This window comes from Mchenga conophoros, linkage group LG11 (assembly GCF_057382185.1).
Source record: "Mchenga conophoros isolate Kocher_MC1m ecotype Shallow Benthic linkage group LG11, M_conophoros_male_GT1.1, whole genome shotgun sequence".
Classification (NCBI taxonomy): Eukaryota; Metazoa; Chordata; class Actinopteri; order Cichliformes; family Cichlidae; genus Mchenga; species Mchenga conophoros.
The window spans coordinates 16,112,563-16,122,267 of NC_140536.1; the positions used below are offsets into that span (position 1 = coordinate 16,112,563).

At 37.8% G+C, this 9,705-nt stretch overlaps 1 long non-coding RNA gene across 1 annotated transcript; it reads right to left on the bottom strand.

Annotated features, from left to right (window-relative positions):
* Positions 1 to 3,548: 3,548 nt before the first annotated feature.
* Positions 3,549 to 8,617, bottom strand: LOC146563813 (uncharacterized). Its single transcript, XR_014894276.1, has 2 exons — positions 8,495 to 8,617; positions 3,549 to 3,598 (listed from the first exon to the last, which is right to left on the bottom strand). It is a non-coding gene; the product is annotated as an uncharacterized LOC146563813 (long non-coding RNA).
* Between the last annotated feature and the right edge of the window lie 1,088 nt (positions 8,618 to 9,705).

The following is a 9,705-nucleotide window of genomic DNA, read 5'->3' on the forward strand; positions in this document are numbered from 1 at the left end:
AAAATCCTGAGAATGATAGATTTCTATTTGATGTGACATTGTGATTCTAAATGCATGAATATGTCTTCACCAAAACCCACAAATCACCCTTATTGCACATGCACATATTCTGAAAACACACACACACACATACAAAAACCCAGACTACTTTATGTAATAGTTATTCGTTATCTGGATTCACACTAGCAGGAAAAAATATTGCTCCCCTGCTGAGTTGTAACAACAGTGAAAACTCTGTTGCACTTCTCCTCTTTATCTACTGTTTCTGTCTTCCTCTTCCTACATTACACTTTGTCATTCTACGCACTTTCAAAGTTTGTGTTAACATAAGCCTAAAGGTACTACTCATATTTCCTCAGTCTTATATATGTTAATGCACAAGGGCACAACAATAGTGCCAATTTAATTAATCTTTAATAATAATAATAATAATAATAATGGATACTTTATTGATCCCCATGGGGAAATTACTTGTTTTTCTCTGCATTTGACCCATTCACTCAGTGAAGCAGTGGGCAGCCCACTAAGCAGGCGCCCGGGGAGCAGTGTGTAGGGACGGTACCTTGCTCAGGGGTACCTCAGGGTAGCCGTTAAGTGGATTCGAACCGCCGACCTTCCGATCATGGGACGACCACTTTACCTACTGAGCTATCCCTGCCCCCCCCCCTTTAACAACATTTATTTAAAAGTCTGACTTGATAGAAAACTGGAAAGACTGGCTAGATATGATTTTCATTTTACAACTCTTAAATTAATTATTTGCAGGGTTGTAAAAGAAACTCAGAATTTGGTAGGGCCTTTGTTTGTTTGCCTGTTTGTCTAATCATGTAGTTTTGTTTACTAGACTCTTGGACTTAATGAAGAATGAAGAAAAAAAGGTGATGTGTGTGTGTATGTGTTCCTGTTTAGCTATCTTTGTGAGGACCGATATCTGCATTGTACTATACTTGTGAGAACCAACCGGTCCTCGCACATTTGAAGGCCTTTTTGAGGCTCAAAATGTGGTTTTAGTGTCAGGGTTACAATTGGGTTATGGTTAGGTTTAGGGTAAGGGTTATTTAGGGAGTCATTTTCAATGGTTAGGGTTAGGGTAAGGGGCTAGAGAGACAATTATGTCAAAGAAGGTCCTCACTAAGATAGCTGAACGGTCTTGTGTGTGCGTGTGTGTGTGTGTGTGTGTGGGGGGGGGGGGGGGGGGGGGGTACAGTGAGTATTGCAAAAGGGACAAACTGCAAATTACAGAAAAAATAAAGCCAGAAAACACACTGGAGAAGCAGTGACTACAACACAGAAATGTTTTTCAACTCTGTGTTGAGAGTGATGAATGGAGAGTTGTGTATGCCAGGTTCTCTTATTAAGGTGGCAACAAGTGCAGCTATTAGTACTCCATTTGGACCATATCCAATCATACACACATCACACCTACACACACATGCACAACGTCTGCCCTTGCAGGTGTTTGGTTTGCTAACAAGCATCATCTCATTATTCTTTTAGAGAGCCGATTAACTGCTGCAATCATAACAATAATGATCACCAATCAGCCCATAAATACCACAACACCTTAATTCAGAAGCGTGTACCTTGTCTTGACGACATTTTAATATTAAACGTTTAACTGTTCTCTTATTACCTGCCGTGCAGCTGTTTGTTTATACTAGTGAGAACCCTCCTAAACACACACACACACACATTGGGCGTATGTTCCAAAGTTACTTAGTGAAACATGGTTTTTACATCTCAAGATGAAAAAAGAAAAATATACTGCATAAGTGCATCAATCTGACCATGCAGGAAGTATGTGGTACCATGGGATTTACCCTTAGTTTATTTCTATGAAGCAAGTAAGTAGGCGAGAGGAAATCAATGTCTGGTGACAGCTAGTCAATCTTAGACAGTGCTTACATTCTACTCTGCTTGAAAGGGTGGATCTTCCCATATCTTCCCACATATGTTCTTTACAACAAATCCTATGGAGCTCAAGACAGAGAAATCTTCATGTATATCGGACAAAGTCGGAATAAATTGCCTGACAGCATCACTAAATAACTTTAAAACCTGCTGTACTTCCTTGCAAATTGGGTTTGAGTTGACAATGTAATGAATCCTTTGGTGGATGAGCATTTTCCTTTTCCCTTTTGAGTTCTTTTCCAGGACTTACATGTTGACAAAAAATACAATTAATAAAATAAATAATAAAACTACATGATAATAAAAATAACACAGGCTCTTTAAGACTGCAAAAAATCAAAAACATACAAAAACTAAATAGTTTTGCACTTACCTCCTGTTGACTTATTGGAAATGCGCTCTCTAGAGCAAAAAGCTATGATTAGTTTGCTGCTGTTCAGAAAAAATGTTCAGCAGCTAGGTTGTCCTTGTCATCTATTGTATCTTGAGTCAAAACACCCAGATGATCAGTAGACAATCAGGTCATCATAGCCTTAAATGCTCCACTGAGATAACTTATTTTAGGCCTCGTCAGCAGTCAAAAATCAGTTACATAAGGAAAGATTTACATGTTTTTGGGCCTGTGGTGCATGGCTAGAGTGTAAAACAGTAGAAAATTTGATGTATTGCAAAACTGGCTGTAGTTTGCAGGTCCTGAAAGAAGCTCTTTAGCATGGAACAGGAGTTTCATTACACACGAAAAAGCAGCTTAATAAAGCAGATGATATGTTTCTGTGTACATGTAGGAGTTGATTTATCAAACAGTATCAGTAGTGATGCAAAGAAAAGTTCAAAGTTTGAACCTTTTACAATTTTTGAACTCGTTTTATACATTTTGGACTTCATTAAGGTTTTTTGGGGATGCTGTTTTCATTGAAGTGGAGCTTCTTATGTCTACAAACTATTGCATATTTCATTGACATTCTGACTCAAACAAACATGACTAAATGGAAACTTGTTTAATAATAACAAGCTGATATAAGATTAAATATGTTATTGTGCTCTTGCATCAAGGGCAAAGATATAGTCTGTTTTATGTTATGAAGGCTCCAGCTTTATTTTAATATCGTTTAAATGTGGGATACAGCTCAGGTCAGGTTTCCAGGGTGGATTCTTGAATTGTTTTCCAGTTGTGGGGACACCAACAGAAACACTTCTTTTGAAAGCTATGCAAGTTTCTGCCTACGATTTAACTTGTATCACATTAATGAATAAATGGTTGAATAAATACAATAAAAAATCAGTAATATAATAATAATAATAATAATCCCACTTTTACATTGATCTGTTCTTTCATGGTACGTGGCAGAATGATTTTTTTTTTTTTTTTTTTTTGCCTGTCCCGTTTGGATCTTTAGCCATCAGCATTGTTGTCTGAAGGCCAAGAAAGATGCCAAGCGGATATACTTTCCCAAGTGGATCATCATGGCCTTGCCATATTGGTCCATTTGATTGACCTTTATTATAATTATGTATTTATTTGATTTGATTTTGGGTTGTTACAGACGGGACAGACATGACTGGGGGATAGGACAGGGAGAAAGAATGAAAGAAAGAGAGGGAGAGAGAGAAAAAAATAGAGGGGAGAAGAGATGGTGAGAAAGGGGGGAAGAAAAAAAAAGAAAAACAAACAAAACACCTGGATCACCTGTATGGAGATTAAAAAAACAGAAGAGAAAACAAACAAAAAAGAGCAACATAAATACAACACCATCACAATAAACTAGCTAACAGGAGATAACAGTAGATACTAAATATTAAATGTTATTGTGCAGCACGCATGATCGACAGCGCACAATGTGCTTTGAGGTAGCAGCCAAGAAAGGTGTAGTTTGTGTCTGTGAACACCCGTGTGTACACCTGTGTGCACACCTGTGTGGATCAGCATGCTTGTATTCAAATGGTTTCTCCATGTAACAATCTGCTAGGGAGTGTGGGGAGCCATAGCCCCGTCCCCCAGGGCATAAAGCAGTTATGGAGGAGATCCAGGCCCCAGACATCCAGAGGCCCCAGTGTACGAGGACCCAAGGAGGACCACCAAAGGGGCAACCGTGCCACCCTCCTGGGAAGAGCTGAGGAGAGCCCCGAACAAGAGGTCACCCAGCAGCCACGGAGCAGAGACCAGAGGGGGCTGCAGTGACGTGCCCACAGGCTCTGCCGGCAGCCAGCTGTGCCAGAGAGGACCGAGCCTCAGGCCCAGTGGCCTGAGGGCACCCCACCCCCCGGAAGAGGCCCAGCCAGGCCACAGGCGCCAGGCCCCACCAATCAGCCACCAGGAGTGAGTCGGTACATACATGAGCGCCCAGCCTCAGACACCAAGAACCACCAACACACCAACGTCTGAGGGTATCAGCCACCGGCAGGGAGTGTGGTGAGGGGAGATAGGCCTCAATACCTCGGAGAGCCTGAGATATTCCCAGAGAGGTGGAGTCTAAGGCCCAACCTGACATATAGACACAGACGAACAGGCGCACGCAGACACAAATGTGCATTCCCACCCCATATACACAAACATACTTGGCACTCACCCGGCATGGAACAGGAGTTTCATTACACACGAAAAAGCAGTTTAATAAAGCAGATGATACGTTTCTGTGTACATGTAGGAGTTGATTTATCAAACAGTATCAGTAGTGATGCAAAAAAAAGTTCAAAGTTTGAACCTTTTACAATTTTTGAACTCGTTTTATACATTTTGGACTTCATTAAGGTTTTTTGGGGGTGCTGTTTTCATTGAAGTGGAGCTTCTTTTGTCTACAAACTCTTGCATATTTCATTGACATTCTGACTCAAACAAACATGACTAAACGAAAACTTGTTTAATAATAACAAGCTGATATAAGATTAAATATTTTATTGTGCTCTTGCATCAAGGGCAAAGATATAGTCTGTTTTATGTTATGAAGGCTCCAGCTTTATTTTAATATCGTTTAAATGTGGGATACAGCTCAGGTCAGGTTTCCAGGGTGGATTCTTGAATTGTTTTCCAGTTGTGGGGACACCAACAGAAACACTTCTTTTGAAAGCTATGCAGGTTTCTGCCTATGATTTAACTTGTATCACATTAATGAATAAATGGTTGAATAAATACAATATAAAATCAGTAATATAATAATAATAATAATAATAATAATAATAATAATATATAATGATATAAAGTATGAATAAAGTATGATCAATCAATCAATCAATCAATATAACAACAACAACAACAACAACAACAATAATAATAATAATAATAATAATAATAATAATAATAATAATAATAATAATTACACTCTTAGTAATCCCACTTTTACATTGATCTGTTCTTTCATGGTACGTGGCAGAATGATTAAAACATTGTTATATAGCTAGTTATTTTTCAAGTTTAGCCTAGTTTCTGTCTCTCCCTGTAATTCCAGACTGACTGATTAATGTCAGTTGAGGAGATGGGCCATACAAGAGTAAATATTTATGACAGCAGTTCTGTGTGGTTGCAGCTGTTTGAAGAATTCATTTGGGATGACACAAATCCCTTTCTGATAGTACTGCTTGGTGTAATAATTGTTAGATTTTTTTTTTTTTACTAATAAATATTTGCTCTGGAGTCTTGGGCATATATTACACAGAGTCATTTCTAAATATTGGCTATTATAAACAGAAAATCGATTATCTAAACATTGCCTGATAGTTACATTTAAGCAAAACCTTTTTTTCACTATAATAATCAGTACTAGTTATGTCTAGCTTTGGTCCATGGTGTTAAAAATACATTATACACATCACATTTTCTTTGTGCAGTCAGTAGTCAGTCAGGTCAATCCCTGTAGGAAGTCTACTTCGAAATCAGTGACCTTCATTCCAATGCCTCCAACTGCTATTTTGACAACTGCAGCCCAATCTGACAGGTTAGTTCAGACTATTATGCTCTCACTCTCTGGTGAGCACCGTGTATTTACTGTGTATAGAAATTATCTGCTTATCTGCTTCAGTTTGAAATTTCATTTCTAAGTTGCTGACCTTCGTTTACTGTCTCTTGCTAAAGAAGCACTGTATTAGCTGTAGTTAAACAATGTTGCTATAACGGCACCCTGGGAGTGAAAATGCAGAAAACTTCAATATCAGAATCTTACAAAAACAACTCACATGTGAAGAGAATAAATAACAGTTAGCCATAAATAATGAGTTGTACCTAATTTGGCAAAGCAATAATATAATCAGGGAGTTCAAAAGTAGCATCCCAAATGCAGATTTGGTACATTCTGCCTGTGATTTGATTCCAGATTGGATATGGATACCATATTCATTTTTAATTTTGTGTAGGAGCTGGAGATAGGAGTATAAGAAAGAAAGAAAGAAAGAAAGGAAGAAAGAAAGAAAGAAAGAAAGAAAGAAAGAAAGAAAGAAAGAAAGAAAGAAAAAGAAAGAAAGAAAGAAAGAAAGATGGGGAGAGAATGCAAAGCTAGTTGAGGTGACAGATCTCTGAAGCCTTGGAGCAGAGCCCAGTTGTCCTCTGTGTATGATTGGTTGGGGGGTAGGTGATGTCAACCCCTGACAGGTAATTTGGTCTGAACCAGGCTCCCCGGGGTCAAAAATGCACATAGACTAAGCTAACACATACAGAGTCACGCACTCATATACACATACGCTGGCTCAATTCTAGCCCAAATCCCCATGGCTACATTATATTTATGTGTGCTCTTCAGAAGGACACTAAACCCAGGGAAAGCAACAATGTTTTAGCATCACTGGACAAACAGTTCATAATAGCCTTTCAGCTTACTGCCATTCAAGTCATCTGAAATTAGCTAAAATCTTATACCTTGTATAATATCGACTAAAGTTAAAAAGAGGTCCTTTGCAACATTAAACTACAGTGTCCCAAATAAAAAAGTCAAATACTTATTTTTCAGATCATAAGGTGCCTGGGATTATAAGGCACATTAAGCGAAACAAAGCAGTCAAATAAATCAAACTTTATTCAACTTATTCTTCTTGCTTCCTCCACTTCTGTACCATTGATTCATTAATGCTGTATTCTGTCACAGCTGCTCTATTCCCATGTTGTTGCAGTATATTAATGACGAACCTCGCATTGTGGATGGATTATCTCATTTGTTCTCCTGACTGAAGTTTGGTCAGTTTACAGCATCCTGCCATGTGATTGCATTTGTCTCTAACCATCAGGAACCTTCACGTTAACTAATTATCAAGTGGAAAAGTGTTACCGTTCATCCTTGCGCTTCACTGTTTATGCTATGCTAATATAGCTGTGTTGCTAGCGATCACGTAGCACATCATTATATACCAGCTAGCCCAACTTCAGTAATCCTTCAAACGTCACTGCTGTTTAGTTTTCTGTCTTCATTTATGTTGGAAGTGATAACAGAGATGCACGTTTAAATTTTTTCAGAAATCTCTCAGTCAGAATATGCCAGAGGTGGGACCAAGTCATTGTTTTGCAAGTCTCAAGTAAGTCTCAAGTCTTTATCCTCAAGTCTCAAGTCAAGTCTCAAGTAATGTCAGGCAAGTCAGAGTCGAGTCTCAAGTCACTGGTGTAAAAGTCCAAGTAAAGTCACAAGTCTGAAATTTTGAATTTCAAGTCCTTTCGAGTCTTTAAAAAAAAAACGAAAAAAAGCATGTTGCAGTTATATGCTAAATGTAAATATTAGACCATGTAATTTTTAAATCTGTGTTTTTCTCAACACATGACAAAATAGTGAACTTAGAAAATATACACAAATTGTGAAATTGCACCTCTTTAAAATGCAGCTCAATTAAACCTAGCTCCAAGAATAATTTTCACCGACAGTTCTGAGATAAGCTGCATGTTATTCTTGGATGCGGTTGTAGGACTGGCTTTAAAATCGCATGACAAAAATATCATACATAAATAAATGATTTTTTTTTAAAATATCATTTAAAAAAAAAAACTGCATCACCAACGTAGCCTGGAAAACATTTGCTAGTTAGATGAAGTCAGCTATCTCATCGTAGCATATTTATATGCATATTTATAATTATACGCTTCTTGGAGTGAGTGCATACACTCATGAAGTTTAGGTCACTGCAACAAGCCCAGGTACAGTTTACCGACGGATGGGTGCAGGACCTTGAAATGCACCGTGTAGAAAGTAAAGACCATCGTACGTATCATAAGTTTACCAGTCTCACAAATCGTCGTCATAAATACACATTCGTTAACCGTTTATTAATATAACCTTTGAGCTCAATGGTAATTAATTAGCAGTGGAAATAATTTCTGGTAGCATCACAGAAATGTAGCAGTGACAATAATATTGTATGTTGTAATCGCACTGGACAATTAGTGATACAAAACAACTGTTTTATCCTGTGAATAAAAGTATATGTTTTTGTCAATGTACCATAATAACAGAAGACAATTCATTATTTATGCACAATAAACAAAGGAGCATAGCGCAACAATTTCTGTTCAGCGCCAGACTTGCTTGTAACCTATATCACCAATTATGTTAAGAAAAATGACGTATTAACTACAACAGCAGACTGACCTTTGTGGAAATGCTTGGAGCAGACTAACCTGTGAGCTGGAGTGTTCTGGGACGTTATATTTTGTCTTTGAATGGCTGCAATCCAGTCGCCTCTTTGTTACTTCGGAAACATGGCTCGAACAATTTCTCTTCAACGACGTAATCCGATAACAACCGATCTCTTTACTCGTCGGCTTCCGGTGGCTGTCATGCGACCGGCTATTGCAGTTAATAATACAACAGCTTCTTGACATTTTTGTGTTTCTTTTTATCGCTGTATAACTGATTTTAATTGAAAGCCTGCGTGCGCTAGTACCGCTTGCCACGAGTTCCCAGAATCCTTTGCGGTTCTACCCGTGAATGACGTCACATTTTCAATCTCTATATAATATGCATGTTAAATTTTATATTTGGGGTAAAATATCAAGTCTTTTCAAGTAAACCGGTTCAAGTGAACGGTATAATATGGCCCAGCCCTAGTATAAATAACTTTTTTTTAAGGCCAAGAAGGGAAAGGAAGGTTCAAATGGTTAATGCCTAATTATTGTTTATATCATCTATGTACTGTAGTAAAGATGCATCATGAGGGACTCTTCATCAGTGGCTGTAGCTCAGGAAGTTGAGCAGCTCAATTACTAATCAAAAGGTTGGTGGTTTGATCCCAGGCTGTTCCAGTTTGTGTGCCAATATCCTTGGGCAAGATACTAACTCCAAGTTCCTCTCAGATGGACTGGAGTGTGAATGTGAGATAGAATCTTAAGCATAAAAAGTGCTTGGGCGAATGAGGCACGTTGTATAAAGTCTTCAGGTATAAGAGAAAAGCTGTACATTAGAATCAGGCAATGTAACACAAATGGTATTCAAGTCAAAACAGTATAGGTCAGAAAGTTTGTTTGTTTTCCCCTGTTGGCCAAGCAATCTTTTTAAAATTCTATCCCATTTAATTTTATTGATTTGTTTTTGTTATCATTAAAAAAAAACAGTGTTACCTTTTCAAATTAAATGGATCAGAGGCATTTGATTTATAGTAGACTTCTCTTCTACAGCAAATAAAGCACATTACAATATTTAAAAGAAAATTACAAAAATAAATACATAAAAGAAACAATTCAGCAGAGTAAGTAAGATTATATATGATTACATATGGTTTGTAAGCGTCTTTCCATCAAATGGTTTTTATACTCTTGTAGGAAACGTGTGACAGAGGTTATGTCGCTAATGCAATATTAGATGTCGCTCTAAAAAATTACCAACAGATCTG